Here is a 25,266-nt window from a genome sequence, read left to right on the forward strand (position 1 = left end):
ACAGATACATGCGTTACTCGTAGACACTCTGTCAAATATCGTGTAAGTAAATACGTTAAGTATAAGGGTCGGTTGCACCACTTGTACCAAACCATCTGTCATCGTCAAAGCGTTCGCTAAATATTATTATAATATATGGGAAGTTTCGTAGTTTACTTCTGAGAGTTCTGAGTGACGTTAATCAGTCCGCTAAATGAGGTTGATGTAACCGGTCCATATTCTGAATACAATTAATTTTAAAAAATGCTATTTTCACTATGGATATTTTATACAGGCAGTTTTATCAAATGATAACTATTAAAGGTGTCAAAATATTGTAAGCACTCTTCAGTAACATTCAGACGCCTATAAATATTACATCCATTTTTAATAGGTTCCGGTGAAGCATATTTTAACTTAAGTTTGTTGGCTTTCGGTTGACATTATACACAGAAAGAGTCACATAAGATGATAATTTTATCACGCTGGTAGAGCTATCTTTTATTATGTCGCATAATCTTATTCGTCCGACAGATTTGTCAGCCTTGGGGGTTTCTCGTAAACATTGGTCAGTGCATAGCCACATAACTGTAAATTAAAATGAAATAAAAGTTTAGTTACAGAGATGTTGTAGTCGCCAGTTGTAAGATAAGGAAGAACTTCAATTTAGAAAAACTACTGATGATTGGGAATGGGAAAGATATACACACGTTCTTTTAAAAACCAGGTTAAGATGAGAATCGCCGTCCGCAAAATAATAAAGTACTCGAAAGCCACGAGCCCACGACTCTTAACTATCTATCTTAAGTAACGAACACAATAGAGGACGAAATGGGAGATATGTTGAATTCGTTAAAAATTGATTTATTCCATATTATTTAAACAAAAAAATGATGCGTGATGCGGGTTCGGGATTTCACAAACACCTATATTCTTTTCTTCGTCAAGTAGTTATCAAATAAATATCACAAAATAAAAGAGGTGATATTACATAATTTCCATGAAACACATTGGTACATCAAGTTTCATTATAATGTTCAATTTTAAACTTACCAATGGCTAATAATGTTATTATTATTACAGGCAGAGTTGTCATGATATGTTTGATCTGGTATTGCCTTCGATTTATAAACGCTAAAATTCCTCTCAGGAACAAGAAATGCGTTCCAAACACAATTTATTAATAGCTTATTTATTAGTTGTTGTATTCACTTGACCACATCTTTATTTATCAAATTTATCAAATGGACGACAAATTGAGAATCCTTTAATCTTTTGAACATGCTTATGCGTATCCAAGACATGACTATATTTATCTTGGCTAACTAGATACCTACATTATTAGTGTGAATTTAATGCAAATAAATCGGGAGTGTAATGTTAATTATAAAAAGTATTATATACTTACAGTTATAATACTAACATACACTTATAAATACCATTTCGTACACAAATGTATGGTAAGGTAAACACCAAGTTTGACTTGAGAAAAACTTGGTTTAAATTAGAAATTACTAAAAAAACTGGCAAGTGCAAGTCGGTCTCCCGCACAAAGGGTTCCGTACCATTAGGTATTCATAAAACGATAAAACAATCACGTTTGTTGTATTCCCACTTAAATATTTTATTCTGTTTTTAGTATTTGTTGGTATGGCGGCAACAGAAATACATAATCTGTGAAAATTTCAACCGTATATCACTGTGTGTGTTCATGAGATACAGCCTGGCGGCATACAGACAGACGGACAGTTGAGTCTTAGTAATAGGTTTCCGTTTTTACCCTTTGGGTACGGATCCTTAAAACGCAACTATATAATGCATCTAAAACATTAAAACGCAACTATATAATGCAATAATATTACATGATGTTATAATTACCTTTCAATTATTAAATTAAGAATAATAGTAGTAGATAGGCATTGCATCAATTAAGCAAGTAGCCAATATATGGGTACCTATGATACTAATAATATTTGAATTCTGTAATATTTTAAAATAAAAATGCAACTTTCACCATAGATATTTTATTCAGGAGATTTATGCAGCTGATCTAGACTCGTTTATCGCGGTCTAAAGTTAATAAGCGCCTTCGCCTCACATGCACAGAGAGAGCCATCTTCTGACAACACTGCCAGTCTAACAGCCACATCGTCTTTTATATAATTACATACGTTTGTGGGTCCGATACAAGCTTCCTTTTTTATGTTGGCTCGCCGTCCTCGCCCGATTGCCATACATTGGTCGGTGCAAAGCCACAGTGTGACTATAAACAGAGATGTGAAAAATAGTTTATAAAAAGTATTTAAATACAAAATACAAATACTTCCTTGATATACTATTTCAAATGCAAAATACAAAATAGTTTTCAAATTTGTATTTCAAATACTAAATACAAAATAGGTATTTTCAAAATGCTTTTTTAAAATACAAATACTTTGCGATAAAAGGTACTCTTAAATAGTGAATACCTAGTCTGAATTAAAAATTTAGTAGGTAGGTATTGCTCGGAATTTACAAGTTGGAAAGGCTTTCTTTATTCTTTAAAAATAGTGTGTATATCAGTCCTCTAGAGTGCAAATTTTGTGTCTCCTCATGTTTACCGGTTGAATGGACTTTTAAGTGATGGTTTTTAATGGTCAATTATTAAAAGCATTCATTTAGATTTGTAATGTTTTACAGCTAGTATATACCTCTCGTTGGTTGGTGAAAACGTCTCGTTTGTGTTTCATCAGGGCAGAAAAGTTTGTTTACCTCTCGTGCCTTGAAACCCTTGCAACGGTTAAGATTCCACATTTTTAATCTCTCGATACGCTTGTGGTCATTTGCGGCGTTACTAAACAGATTCACCAGTTCCATGTTAAAATAATAAATAAATATTATAGGACATTATTACACAAATTGACTAAGTCCCACAGTAATAAGCTCATTAAGGCTTGTGTTGTGGGTACTAGACAATGATATATATAAATATTTATAATTACTTAAATACATATACATAAGGTCGATATTAAAACGATAGATACAATAACAGCTTCGACAGGAAAACATAACTAAGTATGTAATAATAGTATTAAGCAAACGCGGATCGGTCCGCGCAATCTCGCCAACTATTACATAAACCCTAGAGGTTTTCAATAGTGGCTTATTGTGTTAAACCCTGTTTCAAAAAAATCATAGTGAATAAATAAACTAAAAAAAAAGAAAAAAAAACATAGATAACACCCATTATTCAGGAACAAATATCTGTGTTCATCACACAAATTAATGCCCTTACCAGGATTTGAACCCGGGACCATCGGCTTCATAGGCAGGGTCACTACCCACTAGGCCAGACCGGTCGCCATAAAAGAATGAGAGAGTTGCAAGGATTGTAACGTCAGAAGAGACTGTAACTCCTACTTACTTTACCTAATAAAACGTATTTTGTATTTTGAAAATAGAAAATAGGTCCCAAAAACTATTTGAAATAAAATACAAAATAGTTTTCTTTAAAAGGTATTTAAATACAAAATACAAAATAGGTATTTAGCATTTTGTATTTGCATTTTAAATACAAGTATTTCAAATAAGTCACATCTCTGACTATAAATAATAAAATTAAAAGCATTTTTAACGTAAAACCAACCAACTATATTCCCAAATATGGACAAGTATGGTACAAAACTAACTCGATTATCTTCGTTTAGGTATAACTGTTATATGAATAAATATCTCTAATGCAATATAGTTTCACAAATGGAAGAAAAAAATCATACATAACTGAAAATAATATTATTATTGATATATAATTAGGTACGTATTGATTGTATTGAACCTTAAAGCTGGCCATACACACTAGGAGTTTTATTAACTGCTTTGGTAAAACGAAGCGTGTGTAGCATTCGACTTTGCAGTTTCCTATACAGCTTTACCTGTGCAATTGAACACATGCAAAACTGCGTAGGCATACCCTACTATGTGTGGCCAGTTTAAGGCTATTTTTGCAGTGCTGGACCATACTTGGGTGATTTTACTCAGAGTGCAATTGGTTAAGGAAGGACTAGAATCATGTAAAAGTCCTGAAGACGAGGAGAACACAGAGAGTTCTACGTGGTCGACAGATCAGAGTTGCGATCTTGCGTGCAAAAAATTAGGGAACCGCTTGCATTCCAACTTCAAAAGTCTGTTATTGACACGAGTCTATTATTAAATTAGAGCTAATATCGGGGGAACTTTTCACCTTGGACGGCACATATTTATCCGTTTCATACAACTCGAGAAAAAAAAGTTTTAGGGTTAAATGGATGCCGTGAGGTTTCAAGAGGCAGTTATAGAGGGTTAAAAATGTACATGAAGTGTTTTCTTCTCACAGGACATCGTCTGGTAATATTGATACTTAATTACGAGATGAACTTGTGGACATATTTATAGTACTGCGGCGGTAGCACGGTCGCATTTTTATCGCATGTCACCATGCCTGTCACGTTCTAATAAGTATGTAAGTGCGAAAGTGACAGGCATAGTGACGGCCAATAAAAATGTAACCATGCTGCCACTGGACTATGGTTGGGTGGTAGAACAGAAGAACACATAGAATTTTCAATTTAAGTTGAAATGTTAAACTTACCTATGCATAGCAACATGAATGCCCTCAGAATTTTCATAATGATATTGTGCTTCGTCTGGCGTTGCGTTCACTTTATATGCTGAAAGCAATCTCAGCCCCAGGAACAAAATCATATGCGTGACAGAACATAACTTAATAATAATATTATTTATTCGTTTTATGTTCAGATTGTTTTATTCAGTATTTCTTCATTAATTTGACGATGACGACAAATTGAAAATTGTCGTTTAATATTGCATGCATGACCAAGACATGGCTAAATAAATACCTACATTATTAATGTTGTTTTAGTACCTATAAAGGCATAATATACATTATACTTTTATACTGTCATTATTTTTGCAGATTATTTTAACTAAATATGTACGTATGTCTCCGATTGTTGTATCCTAATACATATAATAAACTTAATATTTACAGTATACGCATTAACACTTAACGAGTGAAATAAATCAATGCATATTTAGTTACTAACATTATTATTATATTAAACGAAATATATTAAATAAAATTATGATTATAACTAATAATAAAAATTAAAATATGACTAAATAAAACTAAAAATGGTCCCTGCGGCATAGTACCGAAAACGATTCCTCGCTGGATTGTAAGGCTGATACATTGAGTGAGGAAGCTCCCGGCTGGCTCAGCATGGTCGCATTTTTATCACCCGTCACCATCCCTGTCACGTTCTCACAAGTAGGTAAGTGCGAAAGTGACAGGCATAGTGACATGTGACAAAAATGCGACCATGCTGAGCCTACAGCTCTTCTTTCTCCTGTGGCTTCTCGGAGTCTATTTGGAATTAGCCATTACCTGTTTAGGTTAGTACATTATTCTACTCGCATTAAAAAAACACGATATTTATATTATTTATTCCAGATATCAATAGCTATGTAGCTGCTGTTTCTCTCCGGAAAGCTTGACAAGGCATACAATTTACGAGCATACTGTTCGAGTATTGACGACTATGTCACTACCTCTTTTTTCCAATGAAGGCCGCCACAAAGTACTTTGTCTGAATGACATAACGATGGAGTCACGACAAATTAATGTCAAAACAAATACCTTTCTTTATAAGTGACAAGACAAAATTCCGCAGCGTGACCTACAAACAAAACAAATTGGTGAAATACAAGTATTGGTGTATCGAAACTGTCGAAGTGGTATAATACGATTATTTCCAGTTAGTGAATAGGTTTTAAGTCCGTCACTGAGTCTAAAATCGTAAATAGTTACGTAAAATAACTACTTACATAATTTTTTATACAGGTTGGAATAATTTATAAAAGGATTAAAATTGACTGACAAGCCCAAAACAGAACAACAATTTACTCTTACACTGTGGCATATTTTATCAGAACGATCGGACAAAGGCAATTGTTGTAACAACTGAAAACATGACACTAATTTTATGAAAACGTTTTAGATAACCAAACATTTAATCGGGTTTTTGTTTGAATAAGTACAAATGATTAAACAGCTGGTAAATTAGAACGTACCAGTCTCACGTACGTACTCTCATTTCACTTAGTCCTAATTAACATAGTCTTGATTATAAAAAAATAATTAAAATAAGTACATCATTATGTCGACAAAATCCAAATATCAAGTAAATTATACAAAAAACAAAAACCCTTTTCTGTAATATAAAGTTTAATAATAAAGTTTTATTTTGCGTAAGCCTTTTCCCATTTCCTTTTGGGGTCGGCTCTCCTCTTCATTTTTCGCCAGGCGTATCTGTTCTGGCCTCCTCACGACATAGACAAGTTAGGAAGAAAATTAGGTGTTGAGTCTCGGAAAAGACCCTAAGATACTTTATTGAAAGAAAATATTGGCGGTGTTCTTGTGTGTGAGCTTATACGGTAAATAATCTTATACGAAGAATAAATACAAGGTGTTTATTAAGTCACCTGCAATAGTTACGGTTTTTTCTTTTCGCGATTTAGGGGCTGGTCCCACAGTAAAAGTTGCTCAGTAAGATCTATATATTCAGCCCGTAAATTACTGCAGGAGACTAAATAAACACCCTATAAAACAGCAGTATAAACACAACAAAAAATCTTCAATACGATCAGTAAATGACAAAAAAACAGCTATTATAGAATGACGTAAACCTTACAGGATATTGTTTCAAAGGTTGTCTTCGAAAGTATTGATATTAATTATGACAGAGAATAGTATAACAATAAAAAACGCGTAACAATAGTAACATAATACTCGAATATTTGTGCGCGGGATTGACACCTTGATAAAATCAAATATGATAAAAAATGCGTGTTTTATATTTAATGTCAATAAAAAAGGTTTTACGTATACAGTTAGTAAATTCAATACGAACGAATACTTAAGCATAGGACCTAAGAGGTATATTGAGATAAATTTTACTTAGAAATATTAACCATACTAAATAATTCGGCCCGCAGTGTAAAGCAACACACAAAGTTACAACTGTTACAAGCTTTTTATACATAGTAACTGTCAGTGTCAAAGCGTGTTGGCAGTTACTATAAAAAGCTCGCATCTCATAATGTCATATCATGTTATGTCTTATGTCTCGTAATGTATGCGGTACATTGCTGCTCGGTAAATTTAAAAATAATAATTATGGGGTCATAATTCTATATCTGGTTTAATTTATCGCCCATATTAGATTGATCGCGCTGATGGCCTAGCAGTAAGAGCGTGCTACTTGCAATCCAGAGGTCGTGGGTTCAAACCCTGGCTCGTATCAATGAGCTTATGTACGAAATATCATTTAATATTTACCAGTCCCTTTTCGGTGAAGGAAAACATCGTGAGGAAACCGGACTAATCCCAATAAGGGTAGGCACCCTTATTGGGATTAGTTCTACCAGAGATGTGCTATGCTTGCTATGCTATGTTTTCATACATTTGAAACGTAGCCGTAGCTGCCGTAGCGTAACGTAGCGTGTATCTAAGGCCGGTCTGAGGCATAGGTTAACCTATATGGGTTGGAAGGTCAGATGGCAGTCGCTTTCGTAAAACTTTTTGCCAAGCGGACCCCAGGCTCCCAGGAGCCGTCGCAAAAATGTCGGGACAACACGGGGACGATGATGATTAGATTTACAGACTGTAAAGTTATGTTATCTGTATTTGCCCTGTTATCTAGAGCTTTTTCAAATTGATTGCTAACCATTTGATTTCATGAACTGTCCATTAATTGTATCTCATAAGATGATCACAAAAAGATCAGGAAAAGGACAATTCTACGATTTGACTACAACATTTTACCTTTTAGATGTTAAATCAACCAATGACATTAATAATTGGAATACGAGACATTGTGAAATAAACATGTTTTGTTGGTCGGTGAACGTAAAAGTCTGAATAAATGATCGATTTAAGAAATTTCGCAAAAAGTGTAATTAATACCTATCGTAAGCATTCACCAAGACATTAAAGTATGCAGTTTTGGTTTTTGTATTGCATTTGCGGCAACCTCATTTATTATACTGATGTAAACCCATTGTATCCATTGATTATGAATTTTGTTGTATTTTTATAACTGCATAATAAAAGCGGCGAAGTGTGACTCACAAAATTCGTTTTTTGTACAAGGCTACCCTCATTTTAAATTTATTATTATTTATATTTAACGACAATAGAAACGAGAAAATTTCAACTGTTCACCTGTTACGGTTATTGAGTCTCTATCAGCCTTGTGACAGACAGATGAGCGGACAGTGTTCAATTTTAGTTAATACCAATATGGCTTCTATTTTCATCGTGAAACGGCTAAGGTTTTGAATTTACACCTTTATCTAAATATATATTTTTGTTAATGCTAAAAAATGTAATTTCGCTTTTGTATTTGACTTAATCTAACTTTTGCGGACCAACTGTCAGTAATCGTACGTCGTTTGTTAATACGTACCTATACTCGTATTACAGTTGGCGGTAACCAAGATTAACTCAGTATGCGTTTAGATCAATCTTGATGTAGATCTCTATCACCCAAATATCCAATAACACGATCATAAAGATTACGCAATTCAACGTGAGGAAAACGGAATTCCCAATCGTCGGCACCTGTTCCCGAACAATGGCGGCTGTTCATAATCTCGCGTTCACTTTCTGCGCCCACGCAACTAGTTAACATTTTCGAAAATCGAACGCGAATCGTGACCGGACCATCTCGGTTCCCTTTCAAACGTCACGAGCTGGCACCTCGTTATCGGGAGTTGCGATTCGAATCCGTTGGGATGAATTGGTTACGAAACGGTCCTGTAATTTCCTGGGCGATGGTTCTGATCTGGTTTCACATTAATCTGGCTGGCAGGGAAAACAAATGCTGCTAGTTTCGTAATGTTGACACATTGATGGTTCGATTCAGAAGTCTTACGCGATGCTTCTGTTTAAATCGCTCTTTTAAGAAACGGGTTAGTACTATTTATGTATAAGTAAATCATGTTAAGTAGGTATGTTATATATTGGTTGACTAGTAGAGAATGCCTTAAGACATTAAGTCCGCAATGTGTACCTTCATGTACTGTGCAATAAAGATTAAATCTATCAATAAATAAATAAATATGTTGCCGAATTAATTAGCCTGCATGTAAGTACTAAGTTGACACCAAAAAGCTCCGTTGCTGTGTCAATAAAATATGATCGATTACTTTGCTAAAGCTAGCGAGAACAAATAAACTACAATGTGTTAGATTATTCAGGCGTTTCATCCATTGATATCCGCTATCGATTTATTGCAATTGCAATTATTTCTTACTTCCTGTGGCGCTACAACCCTTTGTGGATCTTGACCTCCTCTAAAGTGCTTTTCCATTTGTTCCGATCCTTTGCCTCCTTACTCCAATTTGTGAACTTTTCAATTTATCCAAGATCCTCGTCCACGCAGTCCATCTCCCTACCGTTTTTTTGGCTTGCCTTGTGCTAATGTTACCCACCTTAGCAAATTTCTTTTTGGCCCAGTGGTCGACTGGTAGAGAATGCCTCAAGGCATTAAGTCCGCCTATTGTACGTTATACTTGTATTTGTGCAATAAAGTTTAAAATAAATGTAAATATTTATATTTCCTTTTTTATTGTGGAACGTACCACATAACAATTTATAAATTGTATATTCAGATGTCAATCACAATGAAAAAATCAACGATGATCGACTCTATGATTGACATCTCTATATACAGATAATAAGTTTTAATTAAATAAATAATGTTGTGTGTGTACCTTTAATTCCAATATGGTATTGAAATAAGTACAGTACATGTACAGGTTCCTACTTCATTTACGAGTAAGCTCTCACTCTAATGAGATTATACAACCGCATGTCTAAATAAAGTTTGTTTACCAAATTAACTAAACGTGCCTCTTATTTGATAAACACTCACCTTTAAAAGTAAAATATTCAAAAGTCCAAGCTTAAAAGTCGTGACGTGGTTTTGCAATAAATCGGCTCTCATAAGCGTTATTTGCTCTCAATCTAAATTCTGAAACAACATGGCCTTTAAAGGCCGTGTACACAAACTGGATAAAGTAAAACATCGGGTCAATACGATCGTTATATTTAATAGGGTCATACAAGTACTACAAGTAGTTAGCGTAGCTTCCTGCCCCCTGTTTCACCACTGCGGCATTTGCTACCTTTTTTTTATGGTAGAGGAGGCAAACGAGCAAACGGATCACCTGATGGTAAGCGATTACCGCCGCCCATGGACACCTGCAACACCAGAGGGGTTGTAAGTGCGTTGCCGGCCTTTGAGATGGGAGTACGCTCTTTTCTTGAAGGTTTGAAGGTCGTATCGGTCCGGAAATACCGCTGACAATGCCAAGTCTCCGTACATTATTGGTCCAAATCATTTATAAATCGAGCCTTTTGGAGGCTTTTGAACCGGGTATGATGCAACAGCAGGGCAGCTGCAAAAAACATACCTACTAATACCTACGAATTAATTGCATTCACAAAGTGGGTATGTTAATTAATGTATTCATTAATCGGGTTTTTTTTCTTTGACTTGTAGTTTTTGTATCAACCGTATAATCCGGGTAGAAATATGTATAATTATAATTCCTTTATCTGAGCTGAGAGTGGACAATTGTACTCTATAACGATTTCTTTTCATGTAAAGCCTGAGCAGTAATATATGAAATAATACACGCGCCATATTGAGGAATTTCATTGGAACTAAATGTTTCATACTAAACTGAACTGTCACACTATACATGAGAATAAAAGCGCCCTCTTGACAATGATCATATATTTCTGGTCGGGCTTTATCGTAGGCGGAATACTACTATCATCATCACATCTAGCCTCTACAAAGTTATAAAAATCGTCACATGAGGATGTCGATATATAACATGAATATTCTAATGCAGCGGGCAATTATGCAGCAAGTTGGGTACTCTAGTCAAACCACGCCTAACATGTTCAAAGCAAATTCACAGTTAGGGTTAAACGTTAAAGCCCCGCCCTATCTCGGTATCTACATAGAAAGTCTGTAGTGCTATCTACGGAACTAAGCTCACTTAACAGTATCTTAACATGCAGTTCCGGAAGAAATGGACCACAAGCGTTTCCGCGTTAGGGCTGCCCTGATAAATACGAAAACCATGAAACAAATAAATCAAGATAACTACTTAATAGGTACTTTATGTAACGATCCTGAATGCACAGTGAAATCTAAATAAGGTACTGGAGAAATTTACTGTCTTACAGAATAATGCAATTATTTAAGGTGATCGTGTTGATATGTTTGTATAAGGTCCGTTTCATTGAAAATAACAGATCTTTTGATTATAATTCGCGACAGGTAGCGTGTTCCGAGAAGAGTTCGCAGCATACTTAAGTGACCGTTGGACTCGCCACCCACACTAATTTTGGCACAAGTTTGGTTTCTGTGGACTCTCTTCAGTTGTAATAATGGATAATATCGCTTGAAGGTCTGTCAGCTAGTTGAATACGTGAGTGAGGTTGCGGGCCGAATATAGCCTAGAGCTTGAATTTAGAACTGCGGCTTACAAACTAACAGGAACACGGAACCAAAACATTCCTCAGTCAGATCTCTAAATACATTTCCAGTAGAATTAGCATAATCAGGTTGCGTGAGTCAAACTATTGTACCTACTTGTTTACTGTTTGAGTAAAATCGACATTTAATTTAACAAACTTCCAAAATGAGGAAGTAGCAGGTACAATCAGCATTAATAGTAGCGAATGAAACAATGCATATAATGCGCAAGAGAGTTATGAGAGTTATGCACAGCCCAACAGCCTTGTGGATACTGTTATTGACAGTTTGGATTGGCCAATAATCAAAAGTGGAACGCCATGCACATGGACAGAGGTGCTGTTGGGCTAAGTTAGAAGTAGTGTTTTAGTTTAAGTTATTGGAATAGCTATGGATTGATATTCGATATTATAATTTATTTTATGTAGTTTATCTGCCACAGTCTTTAATTGTTCTATATTAAGAGACATTATATATTTCTTTAAAACTATTAGAAAATTGGAGATAGGTACTTCTAACGTGTAGTCTGATCAGTTGCCTTAGATGGTGACTTTACCCTTACATTCGCTTAGAGACGCTTTCAATGTAAATTCACCGATATTATAGCGATAATAAATTCGTTTTTTTAGACACTTCTGTAACCGTTACCTAAGAGTTGAAATATGTTGCTCACTCATTTTCATGTGAATGTCTCGATTCTACCAAAGAAACAATTATTTTGCCAATGTTACAAACTCGTCCATAAAAATACCAGGTGGTAATATTATGACATTTTAGGACGTAAAGTACTTAATTGAAAGTAAATTTTATTCACAAGTGAGTGTAATAGTAAAATTTTTAGATACAATTTCACCAATTTACATTCTTAAAAATTTCACTTTCCTGCTTACGCTCGCTGTTAGCGCGGTTATTACGGTTTGTTCAAAAAATAAGCGCCGAACAAAATGTTCACGGCTCTTTCATTTACCTCCGTTCAATTGTAGAGGGACTGTTGACCATGTGAGTATTTCGCTGTCGTCATTTGAGATAGTGATGCCATATTATTATCCGAGTATGGTGCCGATTTATTTGACCACGTCTGCTATGACTGACTGCGAAAGCTAGACGTTGTTATTGTGATAACTTATGCAGTTTCACTTGCTTTCTTGTACTAGGTATACTAGCTTAGGTATGAGGCTTAATAAATCGAGCCAAATGTCGCCTGTATTGACGCTTAATGCGCAATGTGAAAGCAATTTTGAATAAGTTCTTGCAGACACCTGCAATAACTCGGCATTATCAGATCGTAAACGTTATGTAATCTAAGATCCTTATAAATAGGAAATGATCATATATATTTAGTTTTTATTTTAAGAAAGGTCCTATGTCTTACTCGTATATCTGTGGGTGGGTGGGTGTTTGTGGTGGATCGTTACGGCTTCACCTCGTATAACAACAGTAACTGAAATACTTTAAATCCACCGTTGACCGTATTCTCGTACAATAAATACATTTCAAGTTAAAACTAATTTATTAATGCAACTTGTGATTGCTATACGGATATTATTGTCCCAATTATTCTATAAAATAATGAGAAGCCAGAGGATAATCACTGCATTCAGCAAGAAACAAACCTGATCAAATTTCAACACACTGCAATAATTGTGACAGTTATATAATAATATCGAGTTGAGAATTAAATTAATAATAAAAAGTTCTAAATACGTATATGTTAATTTTAGTGACTTGCTAATTTATGCATAAGCTACTATTAATCGTAATAGCACATTGATAGCTACACATAGATCATATATATTATGCTTATCAGCACATTACATCATTTAAGTCGACCATTTTTGAACGCATCATAGTAAACATCGTGTAATTTCGTGCGTATCTATGCATGCTAAGCCAACTCCCACATAATAGCATATTTTCACTACCACCGTTTAGCCGCACGTCCTCTCAATTTGCATGTTTGCTAAACCGATACAGTTTTGTAATCAACTTATTTCACATCTTGTATAATACTGTAATACCGTGTAAGCGTCGCGATGTGATGAAATCGCACATTAGTGCTAAACCTAGGGCGAAACTTTCCTATACCACTTACGATACATATTGTGGCTTTCGATGGCCTTTCGCTTATTATTTTGATAGACGGGACAATACGTACGTAGTGGTGAACAGAAATAAATGGCCAATTGTAGAGGGTAGGTCTTTGGCCGGCCTAACATGGCGAAGAAAGTCTAAAGCAGTTGACCACGCCCGGCTGAGGGCAATAACTCAAGCAGATCTGGAATCGACACATCGTATATTTATAGCAGCACGAGTTCATCGTGGGAGCGAACTTAAAGGGAAATTACCGGTAAAAGTCATCGGGGCATTAGGTGTTACAAGAAGCAATAAGTTTGAATGGTGACTTACTAACGATGAAACGATACTGAAGCTGATAATTAATTTATATTGTTTGCAAGCGTTACTTTTCCTGTATTTTTCCTGCGATGGATATTTTATTTATTAATCTAACTATGCCACGTAGAAATTATTAATCGATCAGATATTTCAGGGACGTATTGCATAATAATAGTGATTTTGTATGTAAAAGTTGTAATATCACTAATAGTATTAGCTATGCAATAGAACCCAATAAAAATATTTTTTTATGTTTTCAGGTAATATTTTGCCACGGAAGTTTCGGACAATCGGCCCGATACGAACTTTAAGATACGTCAAACATTTGCTAAAGATACGAATGCCAGTGTCAAAAGTGACGTTTCTTCAATCAAAAACGTCACTGTGGACACTGACAAATCCAATCCATATCGTATCTTTAGGAAATTTTCAACGTAGCTTAAAGTTCGAATCGCTCCGAATAACGCAGGTAAGAGACGCCCCAGCGCCCCACTGGTGCATTGGCGTTGGGTTGTGTCGCGTTCTCGCAACGCATTTAATTGGGCATGTGATAAAAAATATATAATTTGTCAAGCCATTTTCGCAAGTAGAAAAGGGCGGCAAATTTAAAAAATGTAGGCGCGAAGGGTAGTCCTTTGTCCTCCCATAGAAAATTTGTATTTCACGCTTTTTTCTACTGGCAATGTGGGTTTGCCAGACTTTAGCGTCGTCGCTGATAAATCAAAAATATTAAAAATAATTGAGTATCTTCCGTAAGTGAATACTTTACTTTTATTGGACCATATATAAATTTATAATTTATTGACTATCGGGGTATTGGAAAGTGGCAAATTTATATGATTGTCTATTTTAACTCACGACTAAGACATCAGATATAATAGTTGTATGTACAAAATAAGGTGGACATAATGCCATAAGGAATTGTCTACCAGTCATCCATCAGGCCAAACTGATAAAAGTTTCAGGTGCGGGCAAAAACGAGTATATAACAAGAAAAACAACAACAAGTTAAGTAATTTTTTTTAGTGGGTAATTGCTATTCCGTTACAATATAGTTACAAATTAACGATAAACTACAACTACTGTAAATTAAAACTAAAAAAAACATAGCCGAAAATAAGAACTTAGTCAAACAACTCGTCCCTCGCCCCTTCCGGACGCAAAGGTGCCCATAACGCTCGCCGCGTTGCCACATTACATTTAGTAGTTACTAAATGTAATGAATTTACGGATAATTAAATATATCTAAAAATACATACTAGCAGGACCTATTGCTAGTATATATTCTTTTGTGATGGTATCAAGATATCAAAACACAGGTAAACAAAGGTACACCAAGATATTTTTGCAAGCTCTTATTTAACTTGCAATGTATGTTTGTATGGATGGATGTATACTACTCAAATCTTGCAAGCGGTCTAATTTAGAACCACTTACCGTTATTCGATTGAGCTGAAACTTCACATACATATGTTAGTTGGGTGACAATCTAATATTATGGCACCATCGAGTTGATGTGATGATGGACACAAGAGATGGCCATAGGAACTCTGTCATAAAACAACGCAACCTAATTTTTATTTATTTTATTGAAACTTTATTGCACAGTAAAAAAATACAGTGACAAGAAGCGGACATAATGCCCCGCGGCATTCTCTACCAGTCAACCTTTAGGCCAAACAGAGAAGAACACTAAGACTGGACGCTTAAAATTAATAGGCACAAATATAAATATAATATGAAGACAAAATAAATACATATTATGACAATAATAATAATATAACAATATTAATTTTGTTTGGATATATTAGAATTGTCTCGATGAGTATTTGTTGCCCGTTGAAAGGAAAGTACAGTCAACGATAAAACTTTCTTTATTTTACAAAAAACTTATTTAAGTACAATTATTTTAAGTCTTGTGATACCAACATACGAACTTAGATATAAATTATAGACCTGAAACTTATCAAAACAGCAGCCAACGGGAAACAATCGCTTCACTTTGGTTCCTAGATCACGCCTATTATCTAAACTATTACCTATTGTTCTCACTGTGTAACATTATAAAATATTACTACAATTACATTTTTATTGTTTTCGCACAATAGGACATTGAATTTGTCTATTTGATAAATTAGGGAAATAAGGTTAGATACCGTAATTGTTATTTGTGATCATCTGATAAAAAAAATGTTCATTGAATCGAATATGCTTTGATAAACTACAATTTTATTGTATCATTAAACGTCAATAATATTACCTAATCAAAACACATTTTATAAAATGGTCTCTTCTGAGGACAATAAGTTCTCTCAATCTCTGGTACAGTCATCTGCAGAGATAACTGACCCCTGCATAGAAATTTGTTTGCAGGGGGGTCAACTATCTTTGCAGCTGACTGTACAGTACTACATATAAATCCAGTTTTTTATTTGAGTCTCAAGTACTGAAAAGCTGTATTCCTCTAAGGCTGAGCGACAAAAATAGCTTTAGACTCTCTGAACTAGATACGCGATGACCACAGGAAAGACGCGAACTAGTTAAGCATACTATAAAATGTATATGTTTAAACATATCTATGAGATATCTATCCATTTATCTGTCAGATATAGCTAATATTGCTATTCAAAGTCAGTTTTTAGGGTTCCGTAGCCAAATGGCAAAAAACGGAACCCTTATAGATTCGTCATGTCCGTCTGTCTGTCCGATTCTGTCACAGCCACTTTTTTCCGAAACTATAAGAGCTGTACTGTTCAAACTTAGTAAGTGGATGTATTCTACGAACCGCATTAAGATTTTCACACAAAAATAGAAAAAAAAACAATAAATTTTGGGGGTTCCCCATACTTAGAACTGAAACTCAAAAAATCTTTTTTCATCAAACCCATACGTGTGGGGTATCTATGGATAGGTCTTCAAAAATGATATTGAGGTTTCTAATATCATTTTTTTCTAAAATGAATAGTTTGCGCGAGAGACACTTCCAAAGTGGTAAAATGTGTGTCCCCCCCCCCGTAACTTCTAAAATAACAGAATGAAAAATCTAAAAAAAATATATGATATACATTGCCATGTAAACTTCCACCGAAAATTGGTTTGAACGAGATCTAGTAAGTAGTTTTTTTTTAATACGTCATGAAATTAAAAAAAAAAATTTTTTTTCATCATACCCATACGTGTGGGGTATCTATGGATAGGTCTTCAAAAATGATATTAAGGTTTCTAATATCATTTTTTTCTAAACTAAATAGTTTGCGCGAGAGAACCTTCCAAAGTGAAAAAAAGTGTGTCCCCCCCCCTGTAACTTCTAAAATAACAGAATGAAAAATCTAAAAAAAATATATGATATATATTGCCATGCAAACTTCCACCGAAAATTGGTTTGAACGAGATCTAGTAAGTAGTTTTTTTTTAATACGTCATGAAATTAAAAAAAAAAAAATTATTTCATCATACCCATACGTGTGGGGTATCTATGGATAGGTCTTCAAAAATGATATTAAGGTTTCTAATATCATTTTTTTCTAAACTGAATAGTTTGCGCGAGAGAACCTTCCAAAGTGAAAAAAAGTGTGTCCCCCCCCCTGTAACTTCTAAAATAACAGAATGAAAAATCTAAAAAAAATATATAATATACATTACCATGCAAACTTTCACCGAAAATTGGTTTGAACGAGATCTAGTAAGTAGTTTTTTTTTAATACGTCATAAAATTAAAAAAAAAATTTTTTCATTAAACATATACGTGTGGGGTATCTATGAATAGGTCTTCAAAAATGATATTTAGGTTCCTAATATCATTTTTTTCTAAACTGAATAGTTTGCGCGAGAGACACTTCCAAAGTGGTAAAATGTGTGTCCAAAGTGGGAAAATGTTGAACAAGATCTAATAAGAAGATTTTTTTTAATACGTCTTAAATTGTACGGAACCCTTCATGCGCGAGTCCGACTCGCACTTGGCCGCTTTTTTACAGTTTTTACCTAATCCCCCTTACTTAAATACTTATACCGTGTTTTCTTTGATTTCCGTTAATTTCAAGGGTGCATCCCTGAGCTTAAATTAAGTAACTTTCTCAAAGACACCAGTACGGTATTCTAATTAACTCAATTTCGGAGATAAACATATATATATATATTTTAAATGAACAATGCCATTTAGTTTCCTTAAACGTACTAACCGATACCCCGAAGTTAACGGAATTCAATAAAAACACGGTGTATACAAACATCTTTAAGTAACTCAGGAACAAATATTTGTGATAAGTACATAAATAAATGCCCTTACCAGGATGCGAACCCGGGACCTCCTGCTTTATAGGCAGGGTCAATACCGACTAGGCTAGTATATCGTTTATACAGGGTATTTATTTAGTCACCTGCAATAATTTACGGGCTGAATATATAGGTCATACATGACTTGACTGAACAACTTTTACTCACAAAAAAAAAATACTCTTCCATACAAATTGAAAAGGTCAGATAGCCAAAATGAATGAAACAGCCAATTTTTTTTCGCGAGTCGGGGTTGGTCCCATAGTAAAAATTGCTCAGTATGGCCTATATACATATATTAACCCTATAAATTATTGCAGCTGACTAAATAAACAACCTGTATAAAGTTGATCGGGCTAGTATCGTAATAAGTATCACAACAACAATGAGACACGGTCATCAGCATCGTGAAGTGTATAAAAATCAATGTCGAACTACGATCAAATCATTCCGCGTGCTTGATATCATAAGAATGTACACCAGATACCGGCGTCTCAATCTGACAGCGTAAATAATCGTAGCGTACGTTTCCGATACACATACGGCGGTTGTGCCATTAATCGTAGAAAGGCGGCTTTCTCCAGCTTCCTAGCGCTGTTAGAAAAAATGCAACTAAAGGTTTGCGTAAAATGTTGCTTATTCGAATACCTAGTTTATGAATTGCATATCGTAGGAAATCATTATGAACCGTTGTAACTTTCATAGTGTATTGTTACGAACATAGTTTTTATGTTTTATTGTAACATTTTGTAACATTTTATGAGCAACGAGCTTGAAAAGACGTTAATTTAATTTAATGAAAGCTATTAAGTACATAAGGCTCTGAGGAGCATTTTTAGGGTTCAAAAAACGGAACCCTTATAGATTCGTCATGTCCGTCTGTCTGTCCGATTATGTCACCGCCACTTTTTCATTTATAAGTTTATGGCAAAATTTATTTTCCGTTTTCGTTCAGTTTTTTTTTTATGTATAGGACTAAATCACTTTTATTAATTTATTATTAGCGTTAGTAAACTAACATGTAGATTAAGTTCAAAACTAACAATTATGTAGACCATTATGTTGTCTATAATAAATAAATAATGTACATATTTTTATAATTTATTTTATACTTATTGCAATTATATTTCACGCTTAAACCACTACTAATGTGGACGGTAGCTATTTCCGTATACGTCATTCCTCAACTTTTATTTCCCAGTAGGCAGGTAAATAAGTACCTACATATGTAATTTGTTTTACTTAAGCTCCTATTTATTATTTAATAATTGCTTAACTTTCATAAGAAATCTGTGTATTGTTTATCTTTATTACACTCATAAGAACAGAGTAACAATAGGTAATAATACTAATAATTATGGTTTCTTATATACATTTACCAACAATTTTCTTGTATATTATTAATTCAATATCGACGCATTTCATATCGTATTTTATAATATGAATGGAGTGTATTACGCACGCATAAAAGTGCGCATCGGTCAAAGGTCCCTGTCTGGCAGCCGACGATTTTAGCACCGTCAGTCATTTTCTACAGCAAGTCTCATATAATAAAATACCATACAATCAGAAACTTTAAAGCGTCTTCACGTCTCAGTCTGAAGGTCATTGATTGGACAAAAGCCTATGTCAACGCGTGACAGGTTTGCATTGACCACTCAATTAACACCTTACACTTAATGCGCCTCACATGAGCTTAAGATTTATACAGAGTGATTCGGGAGACGTGCGGGATGTCAACTCTACGTATTCATTACTGTGTCGTACATACCAGTATAGATCAGTGCCTTGACTCGTACTCGACTGTAATGTCATTAAAGGTTAGATTTGCGCGTCATCGTGGATGACACGAACTATATTAGTGTCACCCTACAATTAGAATACTTCCATCAAATACCGATATTTTGTGCTTTATCCATGACAAGTTTCAAATTGAATGTCATCAGAGTTTGTTTACTTTTGAAAAATTGTATCTCACTCAATGTGACAATTTATTTTCTTCATAATCAAAGTGCTGTTATAACAGTTAAAGAGGAGCTTTATTAATTAGGTGTTGTGAGGTGACCAAGGTCATAACTGTAGAAAATAATAATTTTGTCCTTACCTACCAAAAGGTAAAAACAAAAAAAGAATTAAATGGTATGGTTAAGATGGTAAACGATCCATTTTAACATTTACTGCGTGTACAGCGGTGTATCACCTGTCACCATGCCTGTCACGTTCTAAAAAGTACGTAAGTGCGAAAGTGACGGGCATAGTGACAGGCGATAAAAATGGAACGATGCTGCCACCACAGGGTTGGTCCTACTCACGTCACCTCTCATGAATCATTCTGTATCTAACAAAATCCACGATAGATTTACGCTTGGAAGTTTGCCTGTGCAAGATAAATGTGCCGTAGAATCTGCTATAGAATGGCTTGGTAAAATTACAACTTGGTTTTGGTATTAGGACACAGTACATGAGTGTTTCTACACAAACTAAAACCAGTTCTTTCGATCCGTGAAGAATCGAAACCTATTTTAAATAGCGGATGCTTGATAAATGTCGGACACGTTAGATGTGGCAAATTAAGAAACTATCTGTGACCATACAAAATGTGCTTATTCTTAACTGCCCCGTGCTCCGCCAAAATGAGCGAAGCGAAGCCTACCTTTTCTCGAAGCACTTCGTCGTTGTTTGAACCCTCATTACTTGGGTTTGGATTATCCCAGATAAACAAAATTTTCGGCTTATGATATCAATAGTGGACCTATTAAGCATAAAACGTTTCAATTACATAGCTCGTATAGTTTCGATTTTATTTATATCAAAAAAGAACAATTTTGTCACTGACTCACTCACTCATCTACTGATGATCATCAAAACTCTAAGGGTAGTGCCTGAAGTCCTAGAAAACTGGAATTTGGTATGTCAACTAGTATTAGTACACAAACAACAAAAAATTCTAACACTTGGAACTTTTACCCCCCAACCTCTTAAACTAGGGGATTTAAATTTGTATGATGGTTCCGCAAATTTTGATGCTAGAGGTCTATCTACTACTAACAGATATTAGCACCCCAAAGAGATTCTTGGTCTTCGACATCTTTTCTAAGACATTAGAAATATTCCTAATAATATTCTGGAATTGGAATGAAAGTTTATTTCCATATGTATATCGCAGAATTGATTTTTTTGCGGACAAAGTAGCTGTCATGTTGTATTAAAGTCAGTGCTTACTTAAGTATTCCTTATTTATCGTAAAGATGTTTCTGTCGTTGACAACAAAACATGTTGTTGATTTCATATAGCACTCGATTAGATATGTAGTGGAGTGGAAGAAAGCAGGTGCATCCTGTCCTACGCATCTGTTGCTCAACCTGTCAAGCGCAACCGGCGCTGCCCGACCCCAGGGGTTAGAATGCTTTCTATGTGAATTACGGGTCGAATGTACGTTAGTAGGTTCATATGTCAGGAAGTATTTAGATTTTACAATTATTAAGAATGAAAAGTAACAACCAGTGTACTAATTCCTAAACATTATGCAATAAGATAGTTACCTATCGTATAGTTAAAAGCAGGTATGAATCCTGCACATCAGTTACGCAAACTGTCTTGTGTCGCGTACGCTATATTTGCGTTGATTTGACCTTAGAGGGCCTAGCCAAGATGCCAATCGTTTGCGCCGCAGCGAACGAAATTCTAATATCCCTCTATCGCACGTAGGTATATGGAAGAGTGATATAGACATATTAGCGTTTCGTACACTACGTCGAAAACGATTGGCATCTTGGCTAGGCTCTCAGGGGTTATAAGGAATTCTACGTGAATTATGGCCAGAGTAATAAAAGTAAAGAAAGGCATGCGATTTATAATCATTGGTCAACATTAATTAAAATTAATAGTTTCGATTCACGTTCGATTGACACGCTACGGCTAGATTGTCTGTTGGTATTTAGGTGATGATTATCAACAAAAGTAAACATATCCAGCAGTGAGGCCTCGGATTTTTGGTTAACGGTCAGGTATTTATAGGCTGAACGATGCCTAACTCCGTTACTGTCAACGAATACTCTTACAAATAAATAGTTAAGTCAGGTCCAAATGGCAATACCTAGTTTAAACCTTAATAATTCTTATCGTCAACTAAGTAATTAAAATAACCATTACAGAACGGCGATTGAAGGGCCTTACCAAAAGAGCAAACTTTCCGGTTTTAGCTATATACCACTTTCCCTACTTCTATTGGGTCATTACACCATCATCAGGCAAAACATCCTACCTGACCATCCTGGACGTTTCTGGGTATCCACTTATCGCACATTACTTACATTAGCTGCAGTTTATAGTAGGTATCCACTTATTACTTTCATTCTTGTAGATCTAGTGGAATGAGATTTGTCTAAGGCAGGTTTCATCTCAAGATAAGTAGAGGTAACAAGGTGTTGGTGTTGGGAATGTCGGTCTATTACGACAGGGGCTTGCGGTTAAATTCCTAAGTTGAGTTGTTTGTCGTTTAGTGGTTTTAGAAAATGATATTGGTAATTCGCTACGAGAACCATGGAGGTGTTGAAGCTCAAATTTTCTAGTTGTCTTCACCGCAGCACATTGGGCTTTCTTCGTTTAAAATGAGGAAGCTACAACCGTACCGTACGTACATTTTCGTAAGTGGCGTCTATCGCGTGATGAAAATAAACGAAAGTAGAACATTCATCGCGTTTTCATCAATAAACAAATGTAAATGTAATCCCGTGATTTCAGATTGTTAACATTTTATTTGAGTGCTATTTTTCTCATAGATAGGTGGCAGCATAAAGTCAGGCATATAAACGAAACAAACTGAAATAATATTATATTCCACTTGCAAATCGCTTAAAGCATAGAATCAATTTGAATACGAGTCACATCTCCATAGTTCCATACTCTTACTGACCCACTTCCATTCATTGAGCGCTGCATCCGCGCCATCGTGCCTATCAGTATTACAAGCGGGTATGCTTCGTACACGTGAGACCGGAGAAAAGCACGTCCTTTTGAGGGTTCTTGGGCAAAACTGGCAAAATCGGAACTGTTATAGGTTTGCAATATTCCTATTCTTCCATATGTCCTAGTCATTACGAGTATATTCAGAAATAACAAGCATTTATGCAACCATACTCGTCGCTGTTGCTGCTACCGCTACATCAATTTGCAGTTTAACTACAGAAAAAATAATGTTTGTATTAGTGGAGTGTTCCACTTTAAATAAATATTAAAATACTTCTATTTAGGTATACAATTTTTTTTAATTCATTTTCTCAGTGCCTCTGAATCAATCTAAAAATAGATTTATTCTGCTTACAATTGGCAAAATAATAGACAGGGTATGGAATGCCTGTACAGAAGTATTTCAAGCCATATCTGTAAACATATCTGTTTCCGACTGTACCCGGACTGTACAATCAGCCTAAGTATCTCAGCCTTAGGGAAAGTCTTGTTGTGGCCTGGAATCTATTTACATTGCAAGATGAACTTTAGCTGAGAGATAGTTCCGTGGAACAATGATCTTTGGAATTAATTGTTTGATTTACAGACTAACGGTACGTAATTTAGTTTGCTAAAGGTGTTTATCCTTTTTGGATCATCAGGGATGTTGTATCAGATTTAAGAACAGTAAGTAGCAAGGCTTGTAGAAACTAGTACAAGTGATTTAAAAGCGACATTATTTAGTACCAATCGTAAGAGTAATACGTACAGACACTGGGAATACTTAAACAAAAACATTTATTCCAAAGTCTGATTAAAACTTAACTAACATCAACTACCTATCAAGATAACAAGACAATAACAAACTGTAACTCGTGTCCTTGTCCAGCAACTATGAAAGCGGACAATCAAACAGTCGACAGCTGAGAAGGGTCCCAACACGCCTGACAAGATGGAGACAACTTAATAGTCGGCATAAAGCAATATAAACCACTTTTTAGGGTTCCGTAGCCAAATGGCAAAAAACGGAACCCTTATAGATTCGTCATGTCCGTCTGTCTGTCCGATTCTGTCACAGCCACTTTTTTCCGAAACTATAAGAGCTGTACTGTTCAAACTTAGTAAGTGGATGTATTCTATGAACCGCATTAAGATTTTCACACAAAAATAGAAAAAAAACAATAAATTTTGGGGGTTCCCCATACTTAGAACTGAAACTCAAAAAATCTTTTTTCATCAAACCCATACGTGTGGGGTATCTATGGATAGGTCTTCAAAATTGATATTGAGGTATCTAATATAATTTTTTTCTAAAATAAATAGTTTGCGCGAGAGACACTTCCAAAGTGGTAAAATGTGTCCCCCCCCCCCCCCCCCGTAACTTCTAAAATAACAGAATGAAAAATCTAAAAAAAATATATGATATACATTGCCATATAAACTTCCACCGAAAATTGGTTTGAACGAGATCTAGTAAGTAGTTTTTTTTTAATACGTCATAAAATTTAAAAAAAAAATTTTTTTTATCTTACTCATACGTGTGGGGTATCTATGAATAGGTCTTCAAAAATGATATTGAGGTTTCCAATATCATTTTTTTCTAACCTGAATAGTTTGCGCGAGAGAACCTTCCAAAGTGAAAAAAAGTGTGTCCCCTCCCCCTGTAACTTCTAAAATAACAGAATTAAAAATCTAAAAAAAAAATGATATACATTACGATGCAAACTTCCACCGAAAATTGGTTTGAACGAGATCTAGTGAGAAGTTTTTTTTTAATGTCATAAAATTAATAAAAATTTTTTTTTCGTCAAACCTGTGGGGTATCTACGGATAGGTCTTCAAAAATGATATTGAGGTTTCTAATATCATTTTTTTCTAAACTGAATAGTTTGCGCGAGAGACACTTCCAAGGTGCTAAAATGTGTGTCCAAAGTGGTAAAATGTTGAACAAGATCTAGTAAGTAGATTTTTTTCTAATACGTCATAAATGGTACGGAACCCTTCATGCGCGAGTCCGACTCGCACTTGGCCGCTTTTTTGTCACTTGCGGTGTGAAGACCTTTGTGGACTTCTAACAAAG

The 25,266-nt window shown here is 35.0% G+C and overlaps 1 protein-coding gene and 1 long non-coding RNA gene across 2 annotated transcripts in view; one reads left to right on the plus strand and one right to left on the minus strand.

The window, feature by feature from the left end:
• LOC133521211 (cerebellar degeneration-related protein 2) overlaps positions 1 to 25,266 on the plus strand; it is a 120,315-nt gene that overhangs the window by 30,213 nt on the left and 64,836 nt on the right. The gene's annotated exons all lie outside the window — the stretch shown is intronic.
• LOC133520966 (uncharacterized) lies at positions 1,988 to 4,833 on the minus strand. The gene is made up of 2 exons (XR_009799848.1): positions 4,586 to 4,833; positions 1,988 to 2,242 (listed from the first exon to the last, which is right to left on the minus strand). It is a non-coding gene; the product is annotated as an uncharacterized LOC133520966 (long non-coding RNA).

Source organism: Cydia pomonella, chromosome 9, assembly GCF_033807575.1.
Source record: "Cydia pomonella isolate Wapato2018A chromosome 9, ilCydPomo1, whole genome shotgun sequence".
Lineage (NCBI taxonomy): Eukaryota > Metazoa > Arthropoda > Insecta > Lepidoptera > Tortricidae > Cydia > Cydia pomonella.